The sequence below is a fragment of the Panthera uncia genome, chromosome E3 (assembly GCF_023721935.1).
Source record: "Panthera uncia isolate 11264 chromosome E3, Puncia_PCG_1.0, whole genome shotgun sequence".
NCBI classification, from domain to species: Eukaryota; Metazoa; Chordata; class Mammalia; order Carnivora; family Felidae; genus Panthera; species Panthera uncia.
Window position 1 is genome coordinate 33343235 of NC_064815.1, and position 21151 is coordinate 33364385.

Sequence of the window (21151 nt, forward strand, 5' to 3'; positions counted from 1 at the left end):
GCTTATACGGCTCAGTGAGGGCACTCAGGATTCAAACTCAAACACGTCTGACACCACAGGCCACATAGTTCCTGGGCAGAGATCCCTGGGGAGGGCCACTGCCTAAGGAAAGCAGGATGCCACCATCAGGCCTTCCAAATATATACATGATATCTGGAAGGGAGATGCCAAGTGGGAAAGCCGACCCGTCCGTCTGTCCATCCATCCGTCCGTCTGTCCACCTATCCATCTGTCCAACCAAACGTCGGACCAACATTTACTAAGCGCCTATACGCCAGGCACTGCTTTATGTACTGGGCCCGTAGTGGCCACGGGAAGGAAATCTGGATGATCCTCAGTGCCGTCCTAGCTTCCTCCTTTTGTCCCTCCGGACTAGAGGTGGCAACGGATTCCTGCCATGTTATGCGGGCTGTCTCCAGATTGCCTCACCCTCTGTGTGAACAACTCCCTACCTTAAATCCCTTGGTTATACACACTTGAAGTTGGGCCTGTTTTGCTGGCTAGAACTTGACTGATATAAAGCCACTGGGAAGTTTTAAACAGGCCAGTGATGTGATCTTATTTCTAGATTTGGTGGCCGTTGTAATGGCAGATGGACTTTACTAGGTAAAAGCGGAAGCAGGAAGCCCAGCGAGGAGGCCGTGAGTCGGGACGGTGGCCTGGACCGGGGAGTCACAGTGATGGCAGAGACGGAGAGCAGCCAACAAGTTCGGGGTACTGTCAACAGGGCACCGGAGGGCAAGTGAGAAAGAGTGAGGAGTCAGTGCCTCTCAGGGGTTGGCCATGGCAATCAGGCTAACCATTGGCCGAGAGGGGTAAGAACGGGAAATGGCAGCTTTCAGGAGGAAGATTAAGAATTCGGGTTTGGACGTGGCGAGTCGGGGCTGTCGAGGAAGCAGCCGCATATTCGGAGCCACTGATGCCCGAAGGGGAGAGAAGGAAGGCCCCCGGAAGCAATCTTCCCAACTCTGTCTGGAACCAACATGGACCCTCACTGAAATGTACATCTGAGCTTTATGGGAAGAATCGATCTTTTCAAAGGGCTCATCCCCTGAGTCACTGTGGGAAAGTTACAGAAGAGCATTCACTGTCTTTCACCAAATACCAAGTGCCCTAAGACCGTAGAGACTTTGGAGGGCATGATGATTCTGTTGAACACTTAGGACTATAAATGTATTTTATTCCATTATAGGTACCCAGAACAATTCTACATGCAGAAAAGACTACTATATGATATGCATATAGTTCTCTTCACTTAAAAATATTTCAAGAAACCACCTTTTAGCTAGACAGAAATAATTTTCTTAAGCTTATTTATTAAATTTAATGTTCAAGCTGAGATGTGGAAGGAAGGCATGATGTGGAACATGGGCAAAGACCGGGGCCCGGGGACTGACATCTGAATGTCTACACCTTTGCCAGCAGCGAAGGTGTAGTAGCAGGCATCCAGGGTCCAAGAAACCGCTATGGGGAAATCCTTAAATTAAATGCATTCATTCATCCGTTAATGCAATTTCCTTTAAACTCAGGACAGCATTCTCTTCCTTTGATGCAGGAGCACTGTGGTTGAGCCCCCTGCACACCAGCACCTCTCCCGGGGCACAAACAACACCCCATCTAATGGGCCCTCCACCGACGGGGGAGGGAGGTCGGTCTGGGACGGCACAGCTCGCTTTCGAATCAAAGGCCAGCCCGAGCTCCTCAGAGTCCCAGAAACATCTTCTTTCTCCGGCCAACACGCTAACCTACATCTTTTACGTGGAAGAGAAAGGAACGGGAGCCTTCCTACATTTCTGTAAAATAAGGAGATTTATCCCTTGTGACTTTCAAGACCGAACCGAAGGCATCTTTCCCCATGGTTTTTATGCAAAGTAACACATTCACGCGGTAAAAATATCAAATGTCACCCAAGAGCTCATAATGAGAAGCAGCAGTCCCCTGCCCCCCGCCAGCCCCCTGAAGTCCCACAATCCCTTACATGCTTCTGTTTACATTTTGGGGGGTTCCTGATCAAAGGGGTCTCACCACTGAACTGGTGTGACCCCACCAAGAGGTCCAATGGCGTCTCCTAACAGTTTTAAGAAGCTATAAAAACCTCAGCACGCTCTGACTCAGCAATTAAGACAAATGCGCCAAGAGATCATTAAAAAACAACTTTTTAAAACCAGATAAAATTCACAGACACAAACCATTCCTCTCCCTGCAAAAGGGAAGTTTTGCACAAACACCCCCAATTTCACTACATAAAACTGAGCCGGGAGGGAATATAGTAGTAAAACTGTTACTGCACTGATGAGTCTCACGATGTGGGCAGCAAGCAAATACATTTCTCGACTTTTCTTCATAATGCTGTGCTTACTAGATAGAAAAAGAAATCTCTGAGGAGGATTCACACCTGAGTGGTGTCTCCAGAAGAGCAGGATTCTGAAATAAACAGTCAAAAACTCCACCAAGTGAGCAAGGTGTTGGTTTCGAGAGGGTTTGGGACAGCCACGTGCGATCACACCAAGACACTAAATTACCCTTAATTTGGTCGCGGAGAGTATTCGTAACGTAATGTTGAGTGAACAACGAGGGGATCAAAACAGAATCTTGCGCTCACCCACACACAATGTTTTTAAGGCAAGGAAATGCTCCGACACATTAACCTTGGGTTTCTCTGGGCAGTGGGACGGTGAGTGCTTTTCATCTTCATTTTCTTCCTTACGCGTCTCCGCATTTCCAAACTCCCTGCGGCTCCCGTGAGCCGCCCCTGCGTCTCCGTCTCCGGGGAGACACAAGACAAGCCCGCCAGCTCCGAGAGGCACCCTGCCGGCTGCACTGTGACCTGACCGACCCCAGCGCCTCTCCTCTCTCACCTCCTTCTACTGCCACCGCCACCACAAAGCGAGCAAACGAACCTAACGGCAACAGCACATTAATCGCAACAAAGCTGGAAATGTTGGCAAAAGTGCCACCCTGAGCGGGCCCTAAAGATACCTGAGACGTAAGGGGTGGCAGCCTGGGCCCGTGACGGAGCTGGACCGGCAGCTGGAAGGAGCGTCCTTGGGTCCGCCACCAGCCCAGCCCGGCAGCCGGGCCTCCGTGCGCACGCGGGCAGCACAGCTGGGCCGCAGGCGGTGGACGCCAGGCGCGCACCAAGGGCCGAGCCTGAAGGACTCGGTCCCGGCCTCCCTTCTCACCTTACCATCTGCGTGGGTGCCCGACAGGGCTGACTCTGAGGAAAGTTTCTTCCTGCTGTTTTTAAATGAAACTGTTCATTGTGAGGCAACAGCAAGAAACACTGCAGAGAGACCCTATACACCAGTTCCTGTCACTTGCAGAGTGACACCTCACAAAACCACAGTGTGGTATCAACCGGGACACCGGCACGTCGACACCGATCCTCCGCCAGCCTGACTCAGTTCTCCCCAATTTTACGTCTGCGCGCTTGGGCACGTGCGCGCACCTCGATGCGTGGGTTTTGTCCGTGCGCGGGTTCGTGTGTCCGTCACCGTGGTCGAGATACGGAACATCCATCACCACAAGGGTCCCTTCTTTCATAACCACACCCACCACCCTCCAATCCCAACCCCGGCAACCTCTCGTCCGTTCCCATTTCTGTAATTTTCCGTTTCGGGAACGTCCTATAAATGGAATCGCATGGTGCGTAACCTTCTGGGATCAGCTGTTCTCACCCAGCGTAATTCTCTGCAGGTCCGTCCAGGCTGCTGTGCATACCAATAGTTACTTCTATTTTTTTTATCACTCAGTATTTTGCTTAATGAGATTTTAAAAGAAACTTCATTTATTTATTTTTATGTTTTTGTTTTTGAGAGAGAGCACGAGTGCGGTAGGGGCAAGGAGACAGGGGAACAGAGGAGCCGAAGTGGGCTCCGTGCTGACAGCAGTGAGCTGGATTCGGGGCTCAACCTCACAAACCTCGAGATCATGACCTGAGCTGAAGCCGGATGCTCAACTGACTGAGCCACCCAGGCGCCCTTACAAGAAGTTTCAAAGACCACGTGCCACCTTTCAGATGAAGGCAGAGCTGCCCCGCTGGAGCCCGTGGCACCCCAACAGGAGCGAATGTTGCGGATCTCCCAAATCTTAAAAATCCCATAAAATGAGACTCGCCCATCGTGCCTTTCTCGGGAAACTAACTGAATTCTGATTATGCAAAGCTTCAGCTAAACTTATCACCTCTTATTTTACTGCGATTAAATAATCTCTCCCCAAATATACTGAGAGTTACAGACGTCACCTTTATTATTTCTCTTTAAAGTTATTTACACACAGAATGTAACTCACATCTCGTTTCTGTTTCTCTTTTCCCCTTGGCGAAAATACCATTCATTTGTCTCCTATAGTGGCTTGTTTTTTATTGTGCTACTGCTGTAATATATGATCTTTAGTTTATTAGTTTATGCCTTATATTAAATTATGTCCATATAAGATTTGTAAGAAAAATGGCTTTTCATTTTACTTGGGAACTTGGGTGGACTTAATTTTGGGAAGTTGATCTTCAAAAAGAAAATTAGTCCGAAAGGCAGAGTGTCAGAGGGAAAAATGAAGGATCTTTGAGGCTGCAAACCAGAGGCGCCAGGAACACCTGGCCTCACCCTCCGCAAAGATTTGGGGTGCCCGGGGACACGGTTTCCCTCAAGGTACGAGGGCGTGGCCAGGGCAGCTCCAGAGAAGGGCTGTCAGTCGTAGGGACCCACTGGGGAGGATCGGGCATGGACCCAAGGCCCACAGGGACTCAGACCCCGTAGCACCCCGCCGGGCCCCTGACCCCCTCCCAGCTTCTGTTCACGCAGTATCTTCTCCGCAGCTACAGGCGCAGCCAGTCACTGCCCTGCCTCTGGCGGGGAGCCTCTGTTCAGATTCTCACTTGGTCCCACTCTGCACCCCGGGACTTAGAAGCTAACTGCCTCTGCCCCCTGGGGTGGGGTCCCTTGAGGTCCCACCCAGCTTGCAGACTGGCTGTGCGTGACCCAGGTGCACTTCTCAGCCAGTCTGCTCTGCTGGGGGCTGAGGGTTAGATGGGAGGAGTCAAGGCCCCTCCCCACCGACAAGGCTGGGGATAGCCAGGCCGGCCACACTGCCAATACAGTGTCACCTCGGTGAGCGGCTACCGCGACGACAGGTGTTCCCATCAGTGTTGCGTGGCAAGTAAGTGAACCGTGACGGTCACACACAGTGGAACACCACGCAACGATGCGACAACAAACCGCACTGTATGCGACCACACAGATGAATGTCAGAGGCGTAGCCCTGGGGGAGAGAAGTCAGGCTCCAAGTGCGTGTGCTGACGAGCCCATTCAGTGAAGTCCAGAGCAGACGGCACTGGCTGACGGTGACGGAGGTCAGAACATGGCTGCCTCTGGGGTGGAACCCACTGGTGGAAAACCACCGGAGGAGGCTTTCGGGGCTGCAGACACTCAGTATGCTCGGGGAGGGATTACATGGATGTACACATATGTTAGAATTCAGTAAGCTGCATGTTTAAGAGTTGTGTACTTCACCGCATATAACTTACACACTTAAATTTCAAATAGTTCCAGGGGCCTCACACCTACAGGAATCGTAAAGACAAGAGGAAATGAGGACAAACGGTTTCTTTATCCTACAAGAGGGGTCTCGGGGAATCTCGCTCAGGTTTTCCTGTGATGTTCTCATTTAACAGGGTCTTGGGTTTGCGCGCCAAAAGCCTGTAGGCAATAGCTTTGTGGGATCCCCTTCCTCACTGGCTGGGGGGCAGGTGATGAGCGCGACCGGAGAGCCCCGTGAGGCCCCCCGTGGAAGACCTGGGACTCACGCCCCCGCGGCTGCCAGTGTGAGGCAGGCTTGGCCACAGAGAGGCTCCTAGGCACCAAGTGCCAGGACAAATGGGTGCTTATTAGCCTTTTTGAGGAGGATCCTGGGCTACAGCACGGGGTCTGGAGCTAAAATCAAAGCAACTGGAGAAGCTTCAAACAAATAGAGCTTTCTGGAAAGAGGACGCGGGGCTTCCCTTGGACGCCGCGTACTGAGCTAACTTCTGTGCCTCTGCAAATACCACACGTGGCAGTCACTCCCCTTCATGCCACCAGACAGCCACGTGAAGGCAAGGCCACGGGCCCCAGAGCAAGCAGGATAAGCATGCGTCAGATTGGAGAGCAGAGCCAGAGAGTGATCTTGTGTGGCGAGTCCCCTCCCAGCTGACTCCGCGTGGAAAGGGTTCCATGTGTCCGCAAACAGCTGAATAGCGAACGTGGTCCTTCACACAGAAGAGTATTACTCAGCCGCAAAAAGGAGCGGCGTGCTGAGCTGTGCTACAGTGCGGATGGGCCTTGACATTATTACGCTCAGTGAGAGAAATCAGATGCAAAAGACACATCTTGTGTGATTCCATGTAGTGAAATGTCCAGAAGAGGCAAACTCGTGGAGGCAACAGGCAGATTAGTGGTAGCCAGGGGTTCCAGGGAGCAGAAGTGAGGAGTAACTGCTTCATGGGTACGGGGCCTTCTCTCGGGGCGATGGAAATATTTTGGAACTTGATAGAGGTCACGGTTGTACAACACTATCATATACGAAACGCCATTGAGTCGTTGACTTTAAAATGGTGTATCTGTGTTATGTGAATTTCACCTCCATGTAAAAAAACCGCTTTGTAAAAATCTTTGCAGTTTGTAGCCGTTTGTTCTTTCACGGAATCCGCCCATTCTTTGTCCTTCTGATCCACACCTGTGCACTTTGCCTGTGCCAGACCCGTGCCAGGAGCAGGCCCTGCGGGGCTGAGCAAGAACTCCAGGCTCCTGCCCTCCAGGAGCCTACAGGCCAGCACGGTGATTCTCAAGCTGTTAAGATTTACAAAATACAGAGACCTGGGTCGTAACCCGGAGATTCTAGTTCATTAGGCTGAGGTGGGGCCCTGGCACCGCTACGTTTTAAACACCCACAGGTAATTCTGACAACCAGCCGGATCCGGAAGGGGTTCAAACAACCTTGAACCTGGCCCATAAAAAGCCTGACCGCGGGCTTGGAAACATCCTCAGCAAAAGCAGGCATGCTGAACCCTGAGGAGGAGGTTAAGCGCTGAGCTTCACGCACAGGAAGGGCAGGCGCGGCTGAGGCCCTCAGCCCTCTGGGGTCTGGTCCGTCCAGTCTGGATCGGTGTCATGCTGGCCTCTTACCGCTTGGTGGCAGGAGTAAAATGGGTTTGACTTCCCGGTGTGCTGGCTAGGAGATTTGGATCTACTTCCCCAGTGTCTTCAGGGAGCAGGTACAACGGAAAGTCAACTGTAGTAGAAGGAACCGAGGAATGCGTATCTCGGAGAACAAGTAGTTTAGTCCTTAAGACTTAGCAGGCCTCATGTCTACTTCCGAAGCAGTGATGTGGCCCTGTGTCGGACACTGCACGTGGTGCTCTAAATCTGGGAAGATTCACAAAGCAGGCAACGTCTGAGCTGAGTTGACCAAAAGACGCCTGCAGAACCACACGGCAAGGTGGGAAAAAACAGAGTGAGACAGAAATGAAGGGCTGCTACGTGCTACATGAACATCACGCCGAGCGAGAGGACTCGGCCACAAAAGCACGCACACCGTATGTGTCCACTCACACGTGTCCACAGGCAGAAAGTGGATCCGTGGTTGCCGGGGGCTGGGGGGCCTGGCGGTGACAGGTGGTGACCGCTGGTGGGTAGGGGTTCTCTGTCTGAGATCTTCACAATGTGCTGCAGTTAGACAGCAGTGATGGTGGCACAGCCTCGTGAATATATAGGAAAATCCCTGAATTACACACTCCACGTGAGTGGGATGCATGGCTTGTGACTTACGTCTCAATAAAGCGATTATAAACGAGGGGCGCCTGGGTGGCTCAGTCAGTTAAGCGTCCGACTTCGGCTTAGGTCATGATCTCGCGGTCTATGAGTTCAAGTCCCATGTCAGGCTCTGTGCGGACAGTTCTGAGCCTGGAGCCTGCTTCGGATTCTGTGTGTGTCTCTCTCTCAAAAATAAACATTAAAAAAAGCTATTATAAACAAATACTTATTGAGCATTTCCGCGTGCCAGGGTGTGCCCCGACTAAGGCAGAAGCACATCCAGTGCATGAGACGAAGAAGTAAGGAGATTGTATGTTACACCGTAAGAGACACTAGAGGTAACATAAGAGGGCACAGGCAGTACTTGCACCGGCAGGGATCACAGGGAGGTCAAGGAAGGTTGGCCTCGCTGAGAAGACAGCTTTCTATTTTAATTTATTTTTAATTTTTTAAAGTTTGTTTGTTTATTTATTTATTTATTTACTTACTTACTTACTTACTTACTTATTGAGAGAGCACGGGCAAGCAGGGGAGGGGCAGAGACAGAGGGAGAGGAAAATCCCAAGCAGGCTTCACACTGTCAGGGCAGAGCCCAATGCTGGGCTCGATCGATCTCACAAACTGCGAGATCACGATCTGAGCTGAGATCAAGAGTTGGACACTTAACCAGCTGAGCCGCCCAGGAGCCCCAGAGAAGACAGCCTTTTTTTAAGAATTGTGGTAAAATACACATTACATAAAATTTACCATCTCAACTATTTTTTGGTGTAAAGCTCAGTAGTATTGTATACATTCCTAATGTTATACAACCGCCACCACCATCCACCTCCAGAACTCTTTCCGGAAGGTGAAACTGAAATGACACCCATTAAACCGTACCCTCCTCCCCCTCCCCGGCCTCTGGCAACCATTCTACTCTCTGTCCACGATTCTGACTACTCTGGGTACTTACAGGTACTCATGTAAGTGGAATCCTACAGTGTTTGTCTTTTTATGACCGGCTTATTTCACAGAGCAAAATGTCCTCTAGAGTCATCCATGTTGTAGCCGGTGTCAGAACTTCCTTTTTAAGGCTGAAAGATATTCCATTGTATGGCTGTACCACATTTTGTTCATCTATTCATGGGACACTTGGGTAACTTCCACCTTTTGGTTATCGTGAATGACGCTGTAAATAATCTCCTTTGCCCAAATAAATAAACAAATTAAGTTTATGCATTAACGTAATCTCAACACCAAACATGGGGCTCGAACTCACAGTCCTGAGATCACGACCTGCATGCCCTAGCGAATGAGTCAGCCAGGGGCCCCTAATTTCTTTTTTAAAAAAATAGTAGTCATCCTGGGGCGCCTGGGTGGCTCAGTGGGTTAAGCGTCCAACTTCGACTCAGGGCATGATCTTGCAGTCCACGAGTTCGAGCCCCGCATTGGGCTCTGTGCTGACAGCTCAGAGCCTGGAGCCTGCTTCAGATTCTGTGTTGCCCTCTCTCTCTGCCTCTCCCCCACCTCTCAAAAATAAACAACCATTTAAAAAATTAGATTTAAAAAATAGTAGTCATCCTAACAGGTGTGAGGTCGTATCTCCTTGTGGTTTTGATGCACATCTCCCTGATGATGAGTGATGTTGAGCATCTTCTCGTGTGCTTATGGGCCATTTGTGTATCTTCTTTGGAGAAATGTCTATTCAAAGTTCTTTGCCCATTTTTAAATGAGGTTGTTTGTTTTTTTTATTGTTGACTTTTAGAAATTCTATCTGTTCTGGATGTTAATCCCTCATCACATATATTTTCTGTGGGTTGCCTTTTTGCTCTGTTAATAGTCTCTTTTGAAGCACAAAAATTTTAATTCCCATGAAGTCTAATTTCTCTATTGTTCTTTTGTTGCCTGTGCTTTTTGGTGTCACATCCAAGAATTCATCACCAAACTCAATGTTGTGAAGTTCTGACCCTAAGTTTTCTTCTAAGAGTTTAAGGGTTTTTAAGAATGTTTATTTCTTTATTTTTGAGAGAGAGTAAACTGGGGAGGAGCAGAGACAGAGGGAGACAGAAATCCCAAGTGGGCTCTGTGGTCTCAGTGCAGAGCCTGATGTGAGGCTCAAACTCACAAACTGTGAGATCATGACCTGAGATGAAACCAAGAGTCGGACGCTTAACTGATTGAGCCCCCCAGGCGGCCTCTTCGAAGAGTTTTATCGTGTTGGGCCTTCCATTCCAATCTCTGATCCACTTGGAGTGACTTTTTGTACATGAGAGTCCAACTTCATTCTTTTGAATATGGACATCCAGTGTCCCCAGCACCATTTCTTGAAAAGACTTTCCTTTCCTCACTGAATGGTCTTGATGACCTCGTCAAACATCATTTGACCATATGTGTGAGACTATTTCTGGGCTATTCTCCATTCTATCCTGTTGCTCTGTGTGACACTTTATGCCACTACACACTATGTTGAGGACTGTAGCTTTGTAACGAGTTTTGAAACCAGGAAGTATGAGTTCTCCAGCTTTGTTCTTTTTCAAGATTGCTTTGGCTATTTGGGGTCCCGTGAGATTGCATGTTAACTTTAGAATGTGTTTTTCCATTTTTGCAGAAAATGTCATGGAGATCGTAAAAAGGATTACACTGACTCTTTAGATCACTTTGGATAGTACTGACAGCTTAACAACTTTTAACTCTTCCAACTTATGAACATAGGCTGTACTTCTGTTTGTGTCCTCCTTAATTTCTTTCAGCAATATTTTGTAGTTTTCATTGTATGTCTTTTATCCCTTTGATTAATTTCTAAATATTTTATTATTCTGATGCTATTATAAGTGGAATTGTTTTTGTAATTTCCTTTTCAGATTATTCACGGTTGGTGTATGGAAATGCAACTGATTTTTGTGTGCTGACTCTGCATCCTGCTATTTTGCTGAATTCACTTATTATAACTTTTTTTTTGGTGGAGTCTTTAGGATTTACTACATATAAAATCGCATCATCTGCAAACAGAAGTAATTGTACTTCTTTCTTTCCAATTTGGATGCCTGTTTCTTTTTCTTGTCTAATTGCTATGACAAGAACTTCCAGTATATTTTTAACAGAAGCAGCAAAAGTGGACATCCTTGCCTTGTTCCAGATCTTAGAGGAAAAGCTTTCAGTCTTTTAGTGTTGAGTACAATGTTTGCTGTGGGTTTTTCACATATGACTTTTATTATATCATATCATTAGATAGTTTTCTTCTATTCCTAGTTTGTCGAGTTTTTTATCATGAAAGAGTGTTGAGGTTGTTGTATGTTGTTGTTTTGTTTTTTTTTTTTTTTGCCTTTTTGCATCAATTGAGATGATCATGTTTTGTTTTGTTTTTTCTTCGTTCTGTAAATGTGATGACTTACGCTGATTGATTTTTGTATGTTGAATCATCCTTACATTCCAGGAATAAATTCCTCTTGGTCATGGCCTCTAATCCTTATAATGTTTTGCTGAATTTGGTTTGCTAGTATTTTGTTGAGGATTTTTCCATCAGTGGTCATAAGGGATATTAGATGCATCGTTTTCCTTTCTTGCAGTGTCTTTGGCTTTGATATCAGAGCAATGTCGGCCTCATTAGATGAGTTAGGTAGGAAGTGTTCCCTCCTCTTTAAATTTTTGCAAAAGTTTAAGAAGAATTGGTGTTAATTCTTCTTTAATGCTTGGTAGAATTCACCAGTGAAGCCATTTGGTCCTGATTTTTTACTTATTGGAACATTTTTGAATAGTTGATTCACACTCCTTACTAGTTATAGTCCTGTTCAGATTTTCTCTTTCTTCATGATTTATTCTTGGTAGATTTTGTGTTTTGAGGAATTTGTCCATTTCATCTAGGTTATTTAATTTGTTGTTAATAAGTTCTTTCTTATAATCCATTTATTTCTGTAGAATTGATAATGTCCCTACTTTCATTTGTGATTTTTCTAACTCGAGTCTTCTCTATTTTTTCCTTAATCCATACAGCTAAAGTTTTGTCAACTTCGTTGATCTTTCTGCATTGATTTGCCTCTATTTTTTAATATTCTTTTATTTATCTCTGCTCTAATTTTTATTATTTCCTTCCTTTTGCTAGCTTTGGGTTTAGTTTGTTTTTCTTTTTCTAATTCCTGAAATTGTAAAGTTAGATCATCAGTTTGAGATCCCTTTTTAAAAAATGTAAGTGTGTATGGCTATACATTTCCCCCTTAACACTGGTTTTACTGCATCCCGCAAGTTTTGGTATGTGTGTTTTCATTTTCATTTGTTTCTAAGTATTTTCTAATTCCCTTTGTGTTTCTTTTTTGATTCACTGGTTCTTTAAGAGTGTATGTTTAATTTACACAAATCTGTAAATTTTCCAGTTTACTTCTGTTGTTGATTTCTAATCTCATTCTGTTGTGGGTGAAGATTCTTTGTATCTTTTAAAATCTATTGAGACTTGGAGTGCCTGGGGGGCTCAATTAGGCGTCCGACTTTTGATCCTGGCTCAGGTCACGATCTCATGGTTTGTGGGACTGAGCTCGCATTGGGCTCTGTGCTGACTGTGAGGAGCCTGCTTGGGAATCTCTCCTTCTCTCTCTGCCCCTCCCCCGCTTACCCACATGCATGAGCTCTCTTTCTCTCTCTGTCAAAAGAAATAAAATTTAAAGAAAAAAATAAAATAAAATCTATTGAGACTTAATTTGTGGTCCAACATATGGTCTATCCTATAAAATGTCCCATATGTGCTTGAAAAGAATGTGTATGCTGTTGATATTAGACCGGCCCATGCATGTATGTTAGATGTTGTTGATGTATGGTATTAAGTCTTCTATTTCCTTACATATGATCTGTCTGATTGTTTTATCCATTATTTAGAATGGGGTGTTGCAGCCTCCAACTTTTAGAACTATTTCTCCCTTCGATTCTGTCAGTATTTGCCTCATACATTTTCAGTCTGTTAGTAGGTGTATAAATGTTTATAACTGTTGTATCTTTTTGTTTGAACCTTTATATATAATGCCCTTATTTGTCCCTCACAACCGTTTTGGATTTAAAGTCCATTCTTGTATCAGTAGAGTCACCGCTGCTCTCATTTGGTCAGCATTTAAATGGATATCTTTTTCTGTCCTTTCGCTTTCCATCTATTTTTGCCTTTGGATCTAAAGTGAGTCTCTTATAGATAGCATATAGTTGGATCATGTGTTTTTATCCATTCTGCCAACCTCTGCAACCTCTGTCTTGTAATGGGAGTTTAATACATTTACATTAAGTATAATTACTGATGGGGGGAACTTTCTTCTGTCATTTTGCTATTCGTATTCTATATGTCTCCTAGCTTTTCTGTCTCTCGTGACATACATTAGTCTTCTGTGTTTAGTTTTGTTGTTGTTGTTGTTTTGTAGTTAAACCTTTAAATCCTTTCTCATTTTCTTTTGTGTATGTTCTATACCTATTTCCTTTGTGGCTACCAGGAGGATTACATTTAACATCCTGAAATTATAACACTCATTTAAATTTCCACCAGCCAACAAAACCTCCATGTTTTTTAGGGCTCTGTCCCCACCCTTTAGGGTCACTGATATCACAAAATTATATCTTTACACATTATGTGCCCCCATGTGTAAAAATTCTTTTACAAACACTAGTCTCTTAAAACATGTAGAAACAAAAAGACTTACAAACTGTTATTATGATAATACTAGCATTTATAATTGCCCACTTACTACCTTTAATGAGATATATTTCTTCACGTGGTTTGGAATTACTTCCTAGTGGTGTCTTTCCTTTCACCTTGCACAATTATGTTGAACATTTCTTGCCATGCAGGTCTAGTGGAAATGCACTCCCTCAGCTTTTGTTTATCTGGAAATGTCTTGATTCCTCCTCTGCTCTGTTTTTTTTCTTAATTTTTATTGATTTATTTTGAGAGAGAGAAAGAGTACAAGCACGAGCAGTGGAGGAGCAGAGAGACAGAGAAAGAGAGGGAGAGAGAGAATCCCAATAAGCTCTGTGCTGTCAGCATGGAGCCCAATGTGGAGCTCAATCTCGTGAACCGTGAGATCGTGACCTGAGCCGAAATCAAGAGTTGGACACTCAACCAACTGAACCACCCAGGCGCCGCTCTCCCTTGCTCTTTGAAGGACAGTTTTACTGAAAATGAACTTCTTGGCTGACAGTTCTTTCACTTTGGATATCCTAAGATAATAAAACATTAATTGTGGTCAATTCCCCACTGTCTTCTGCCTCCTAAGTTTCTGATGAGAAATATGCTTACTGAGAATCCCTTGTATGTGATGAGTCACTTCTCTCTTGCTGTTTTCAAGATTCTCTGTCTTCGGGCTTTTCAGAATTTGAGTATGTGTCCCAGTGTGGGTCTCCATGAGTTCATCTTACTTGGAACTTATTGACCTTCTTGGATATTTATATTCTTGTCTTTCATCACATTTGGGAAGTTTTTAGCCATTATTTCCTCAAAGATTTTTCCTGATCCTTTCTCTCTCTTTCTTCTAGATCTCCCATAAGGTATATGTCGGTCTTTTGTGTTGTCCAACAGGTTCCTTAGGCTCCATTTGCTTTTCTTTAATCTTTTTATGTTCTGTTCCTTAAACTGAATGCTTCTATTGTTTTATCTTCTAGTTTGCTGATTCTTTCTTTTGTCTGCTCAAATCTACCTTTGAGTCCCTCTGGTGAAATTTTCATTTCAGTTATTGTGTTTTCAGCTCCAGAATTTCTTTCTATCTCTTTATTGATATTTCCATTTTGTTCATACATCATTTTCCTGATTTTTCTCAAGGTCTTCCTTTAGTTTTTGAGCATATTGAAGACGGTTGTTTTAAAGTCTTTGTCTAGTATACCTGCCATCAGGGCTTTTTCAGGAATACTTTCTATTGAATTTTCCTTTGAATTGGCCATATTTCCCGGTTTCTATGTATGCTTTGTGATTTTTTTTGTTGAAAACTAGACATTTGAATCTAATAATGTTGTAACTCTGGAAATCAGAATCTTCCCCTTCCCCCAAGGTTTACTGTTTTTGGTTATTTGATGGGTTTTTTCTATTGCAGCCTGTCTCTGCACCAAAGATCATCCTTAAACTCTTCTCAGGTCTTTTCTGAGCCTGGGCCTTTCCGTGGGCATGCACAGTCACTTTCTAACTTTCCCTTGTACATAAAATTGATTTGAAGGTCTTAGTCTCTAATGTCTGGCTTCCTTCCAGAGAAAGAAATGAAGGAGAAGGGGAAGCGCGTCAGCCCTTTAAATCCTGTCGAAGTCACTTCAGGTAGTAGGGGAAGGGCTTGCCGCAATGGGGGAAGTGCAACAACAATGGCTGCCCTCATTTTTTGCACCTCTGTGATCTGAAGCAGCACTTAGCAATCAGGGGGAAGACCCTCAATATTTGGTGGATATTCACTCTGGCTCCCACAAGCCGCATGCCAGCTGCTCCAGAAACCCATGCACAGGTGACTGACACTGGTCTTGGGGTAGGGGTGGGTAGCTGCTACTGTGCTAAGAGTTGAAATTGACCAAGATCAAGTGCAATTTCCTATCTAAGGCTTCCCCTGAAAGTTGGAAGCCTTCAATAGACTCCAGAGTTCCAAAATAGGTACACCAGACAGATTTTGCAAGTGCAACCGTTGCTTAGGAGGGGAAACTGATTCCTGATGGTTTCTGCTTTGCCATCTTCCCAGAATCCTCCAGGATGATGACTTTTTGAACGACTGTTTGAAGGATGTGAAGGAGTTGGCCATGTGGACACCTGAGAGAAAAGCCTTCTAGGTAGAGGGAACAGCAAATGCAAAGGCTCAAGGTGGGGGTTGCAGGTTCAGCTGCATGGTTCACTTTGTAAATGTTATTGAATTTTTCACTTCAAATTCTAATTACTCATGGATGGTATGTAGGAAAAACAATTAACTTCTGTATATTCACCTTGCATCCTGTGACTTTGCTATAATTGCTGTTAGTTCCAGGATGTTTGTTTCTTTGTTTATTCCATTGATTCTTTGGGATTTTCTATAATCATGTCATCTGTAAACAAAGACAGTTTTATTTCTTCCTTCTCAAACCGTATACTTTATTTCCTTTTCCTGTCTTATTGCATTAGCTAGGACTTTCAGCATGATGTCAAATGGGACTGATGAGGGGGGACTTCTCATCTTGCTTCCAATCACGGTTCACTCAGGTGATATTCATTTTTTCTATGACTCTCCACTCCTGGGAGAGCTGGGCCACCTGACCATACTGATTTGGAGATCTGGATCTGTTCCTGGGCCCCCCGTTTCCTAATAGGAGCCACAGAACACTGGATTTGTAGGTCACAGGACCTGCCATGACACCTGTCTCCTTGGCAGCATTGCCCTAATGTCCTCACTTAGGGACTCCCGTCCACCTGCTGAGTATCATATTTCCTGAAAACTCAGATCCCTAGTGGCTGACTCCATTCTCGCCTAGAACCACAGTGCTGCCTCCTTCTACCTCACCCCTGCTTGCTGGGATCTTCGTATGCCCCTGGATGAAGGTTTTCATTGCCCATCAACGGGTTCTGTCTGCTCAGACAGAACCACTGGCCATCAATGGGATCTGTCTGCTCAGGAGACATTCATCAGTTGTCTCTCCAAAGGACCTCATCCTTGGGCAAGGCTTCAACAAGGACTCTGCAAAACTGGTTATCCTTCATGGGAAGAAGTCCTTGCTCTTTCCAGTTTAAAGAAAAGGTAAGGAAAGTCATTTTAACAATACATACGAGTCATTCCTCGCTGCTCAGACTTCCTGTTTGAATAGGTACTGGCGAGACAAGATTAATCCAGCTGTTCACGCACACAGTGCCCAAGAGCCAAGCCCTCTCCCTGCGCCCGGCTCCACACACGGCATGGGGGATCGTTAACAAACACTCTGCTTTTGCTACCAATGTAGCTGGAATGAGCATGTGCGTGAATATGCGGTGCTTTGGAAATGCAGGGTTTCTTTTCACATCTTCTTCCACGTCTTACCTTCAGAATAAATCTTTAAGTAGAGCATTATCAAATTCTTCACAGATGCAGGCTACACAAAGCATTCTCATTGTCTGTCATAAATATAATATCTTTTAAAATCTCCAACACAACTTCTGGGCATGTTCCCTCTCATAAATCTAGGCTGCCTGTCTCAGATCACATTTTGCTTTTCAAGCAATTTTACAGCTAAATCCTCCCACATAATTTGTAATAGTTTCTTTACAAAGGACATGAAGCCAGCTATGATCCTTTACTGACTTACGTAGCATCTACCACTTTCCTGTTTTTAGAATCCTTATCCCTTTCAAGTGGAATTCTAAAAATATCAGTTAAGCCGCCAACTAATTTCTAATCCTTACTTCTATTAATATTGGCAGAAGGGCAGTTCATCTCCTAGCCTTTGTCCTTCCTTGATTAAGCCATTCTAATCTTTTCCTGACAATTTGATTGGTGACAATATGACCAAGCCCGACTGGAACACCAGGCGAGCGGGGACTCTTGCCTACAGAGGTCCTGAGACCAGCTAAGCTACAGGAAGCCCCGCAAGTAACTCTTCTCTATTTTTCCCTTCCTACCCATTCTTTCTTTGGGTAAGAAACCACGGCTCCTATCCTAAATGCTGGGCTAATATTTTAAAATTTAGATTAATTTCAAATGTTCGCCATCAGCAACCTTCATGGTGCTGAGGTGGTCCTCCAGGTTTTGTTAATAGCTTAAACGGCCTTCTAGCAGTGAGGTCACCTGGGCAGACCATGCAACCTCAAGCTTCCCTTGAGTGGAGAAGTGGAGAAGACTTGTGCGATGAGTGACCCCTCTGCTGAGAATCCAAAGGACTGCGTGGCGGACAGCGGGACGCCCCGTCTGGAGTGCTGCCCGACGGGCGCTCATTCCCCCGGCTGTATCTCTCTCCAAGGGAGCTTCCCTGGAATAGGGGAACCTTCTCACCCAAAGTCGCACTTCTTGAGGGAGCCTGCGCTAGCTATCTAGTTGATGCAGGGCTACTCTGGCCCGGGCCCTTTGCCTCAACTTGGGACATGCCAGCTCCAGACTCCTAGCATGCACTCTGCTGCAACTCCACCGCACTTCCCCTTCACCCTCTGCCCTGCCCTACTTCCCTCGTGCCCTTATGGGTGTCGTTCATTAAGCTCCTGCAGCCGCTCTCTGCCTCAGAGTCCCTTCCCAGGAAATGACAGTTGGTACCGAGAGTAATCACAGGAATCACTCCAATATGGGGCCTTTAAGCTGGATCGCCTGCCAGCTGCCAGTGAGGCTGGTGACGAGGACCCTGCCCCGGAGGTCACAGGTTGAGCTCTGACAGTCCTTGGCACAGGTAGGGAAACCACTGTTAAAGCTGTTAGTGCCATCCGACTGCAAGACTTACTATAAAGCTACAGGAGCCATGGCAGCCTGGTGTCAGCTAAAAAGCTAAAGAAGAGACATACAGATCAATGGTACAGAACAAAGAACCCGGGGACAGACCACACAAATACAGTCAACTTCTCTCTGACAAAGGAGCAAAGGCAATTTAATGGAAGAATAGTTTCCTCAGCATATGGTACAGGAATAATCGGATATCTACGTGCAAAAAAATGAATCTAGACGCAGACTTCACACCTTTAACAAGAATTTACACAAACCGGCTCATAACTTAAGGCCACCTGGTTGTAAAACCCAAAAGTATAAAACTTCTAGAAGAAAATATGAGAAAATCCAGGTGACCTCGGGTTGGGCAATAAATTCTTAACCACAACACCAAAACCATAATCAGTGAAGAAAGACATCGAGGAACTGGACTTTATGAAAATTAAAAGCTTCTGCTCTGTGAAAATCACGCTAAGAGAATGAAAAGACGTGCTAAGAGAATGAAACAGACCGGGAGAAAATATTCACAATATAAGTGATAAAGGGCTTGCATCCAAAATATACAAAGAAGTCTTGGGGCGCCTGGGTGGCTCGGTCGGTTAAGCGTCCGACTTCGGCTCAGGTCACGATCTCACGGTTCGTGAGTTCGAGCCCCGTGTCGGGCTCCGTGCTGACGGCTCGGAGCCTGGAGCCTGTTTCAGATTCTGTGTCTCCCTCTCTCTCTGCCCCTCCCCTGCTCATGCTCTGTCTCTCTCTGTCTCAAAAATAAATAAACATTAAAAAAAACCAAAATATACAAAGAAGTCTCAAAATGCAACAAGAAAACAACAACCCAACTTAAAAATGGGCAACAATCTGAACAGACACATCACCAGAGAAGGTGATAAGCACAGGAAGATAAGCACAGGAAAAGAGGCTCGACATCATATGTCACTCGGAAACTGCAAACTAAAAACAATATGCCACGACACAATTATCAGAATGACAAAAATCCAGAACACGTACAGCACTAAATGCTGGTGCAGATACAGAGCAACAGGAAGCCCCACCCACTGCTGGTGCCAGATAGCTAGGCAGTTTCTTGTAAAGCTAAACATGCCCTTACCATGTGAGTCAGCCATGACACTCCTGAGTACGTACCCGGCTACATGGTAAATGTATGTCCACACGAAAACCTGCACACAGGTCTACAGGAGCTTTATTCATAATTGCAAAGCTTGGAAGCAACCTGGATGGCCTTCGATAAATGAAGTGATAAACTGTGGTCCATTTAGACAATAGAATATTACTCAGCATTAAAAAGAAATGAGCTATTAGGCCACTAGAAGACATGGAGGCACCTTAAATGCATATTAAAAGTGGGGGGAAAAAAGCTGTTTGAAAAGGCTACACCCAGTATGATTCCAACCATACGATGGTCTGGAAAAGGCAAAACTATGGAGATAGTGAAACAAATCAATGATTGCCAGGGTTTTCAGAGAGAAGCAGAAGAGGCGAAGCAATGGGACTTTTAGGGCAGAAGCTATTGCGAATGATAGTAATGGTGGATACATTTAACAAACGATACATATTTCACAAAACTCCCAGAACCCAACAACATGAAGAGACAACTTTAACTATGGCTTTTAGTTAGTAATAATGTTAGTAACAAATGTATCTCACTAACAGCAGAAGGGAAAATTGTGCAGAAAAGGGAGTATATGTACTGTCTTCCCAAGTTTTCTGTAGACCTGAAACCATCTTATAAGATGAAATCTACTAATTAAAAAAAAGTTCTTAACAATGGTAAACTGGTATGGGCTACCAGTGGAAGGCCTGGCATTAGCCGGTGCATTTGGGAACCGTGGGCGAGTTGTTAGGATCAGCACGCCAGGGCGGGGTGATTGTTGCTGGATGCTATCAACGCCCTGGAGGAAGATAATGAAAGTCGGTTCATCTCCAACTTAAGGTCAAGTGTGGACATCCCCAGGGCTTTTCTGGTGGCACACAGACAGACCTCACATCTTGCAGGAGGAATTGAGAGTCAGGCCCAAGACTGAATGATACGGACAGCAGAGCGCTGGAAAAGGCTGAATTCTCAACCCCAGCAAATCTCCTATGCCAAGGTCGGGGCCCGAACTAGAAGGAGGGGGACCCTGAAACAACTAGGACCCTGGGAACAACTAGGTTGATACACTCAAAAATCTTTGAACCCCAGGTCCTTCTGAATGCTCTGGGCTCTCAGCAGTGACCTACTCCACCCTGTCAAAGACTACAGCCCCCACCTTCCCTCCTGGCTGTCAGCTGATATGAAAGTTCGAGTTGCAATATAATCCAGCCAAGGAAGAGCTGGGCCCGGCCAAGGAAGAAAGAGATTGTATCCTGAAGTTGCTGCATGACCTAGCCAAGATGTACCACCAGGATATGCCGAATCAAGGGGCAGAATGTCAGATGGGATAAGGGAGGATTTATCAATGGAGAAACACTTTCCCAGGACACAGGATTTAATGCACTGGGAGGCAGTGCTAATTTGCACCCAAGAAGATCCTTGGAAGTTTGGGAAAAGTGATGACTCACACACTCATTGAAACATAAATGTCACATGTACTGTGGCCAACGGTGGAGGAAGGAGTCAAGTCTCAGAGAAGTGGGCACGCTAATGCGGATATACCTAGTAAGGCTGGAAACAAGACACGAGCCAACCACGTTTCACAGAAGGGCTCGGAGACATTCTGTTTACCGGATCAGTGGGGACTGGGAAGCTGGGGGCACCAGCATCGATGAGGAGCTCAGCAGTGTCCGTGCTCTGTAAGCCAGAGGGGACAACAGCAGATGCTGTCCCAGAATGGCCTCCCTTACAGCAACAGGGATATCAGGATCCCAGAATGATAGGTGGCTGCGCTTAATCAGCAGCAGCAAGGGGGCTGCGGTTCTTGTAAGAGCAGCAAAGCTGGAGCACCGAAGAGGGAAGGGGGACCTGCACATACCATGAAGATGGCTGATAAAACCCGGTATTCCTAAGGGACAAATAGGCAGCCGAGAAGCTATGACCTAATGATACAACCAAGAGAA

At 45.6% G+C, this 21151-nt stretch overlaps 1 long non-coding RNA gene across 2 annotated transcripts in view; it reads right to left on the reverse strand.

Moving 5' to 3' along the window:
- The window catches only part of LOC125928346 (uncharacterized), a 98734-nt gene that overhangs the window by 60839 nt on the left and 16744 nt on the right, over positions 1-21151 (reverse strand). The window lies entirely within an intron of this gene.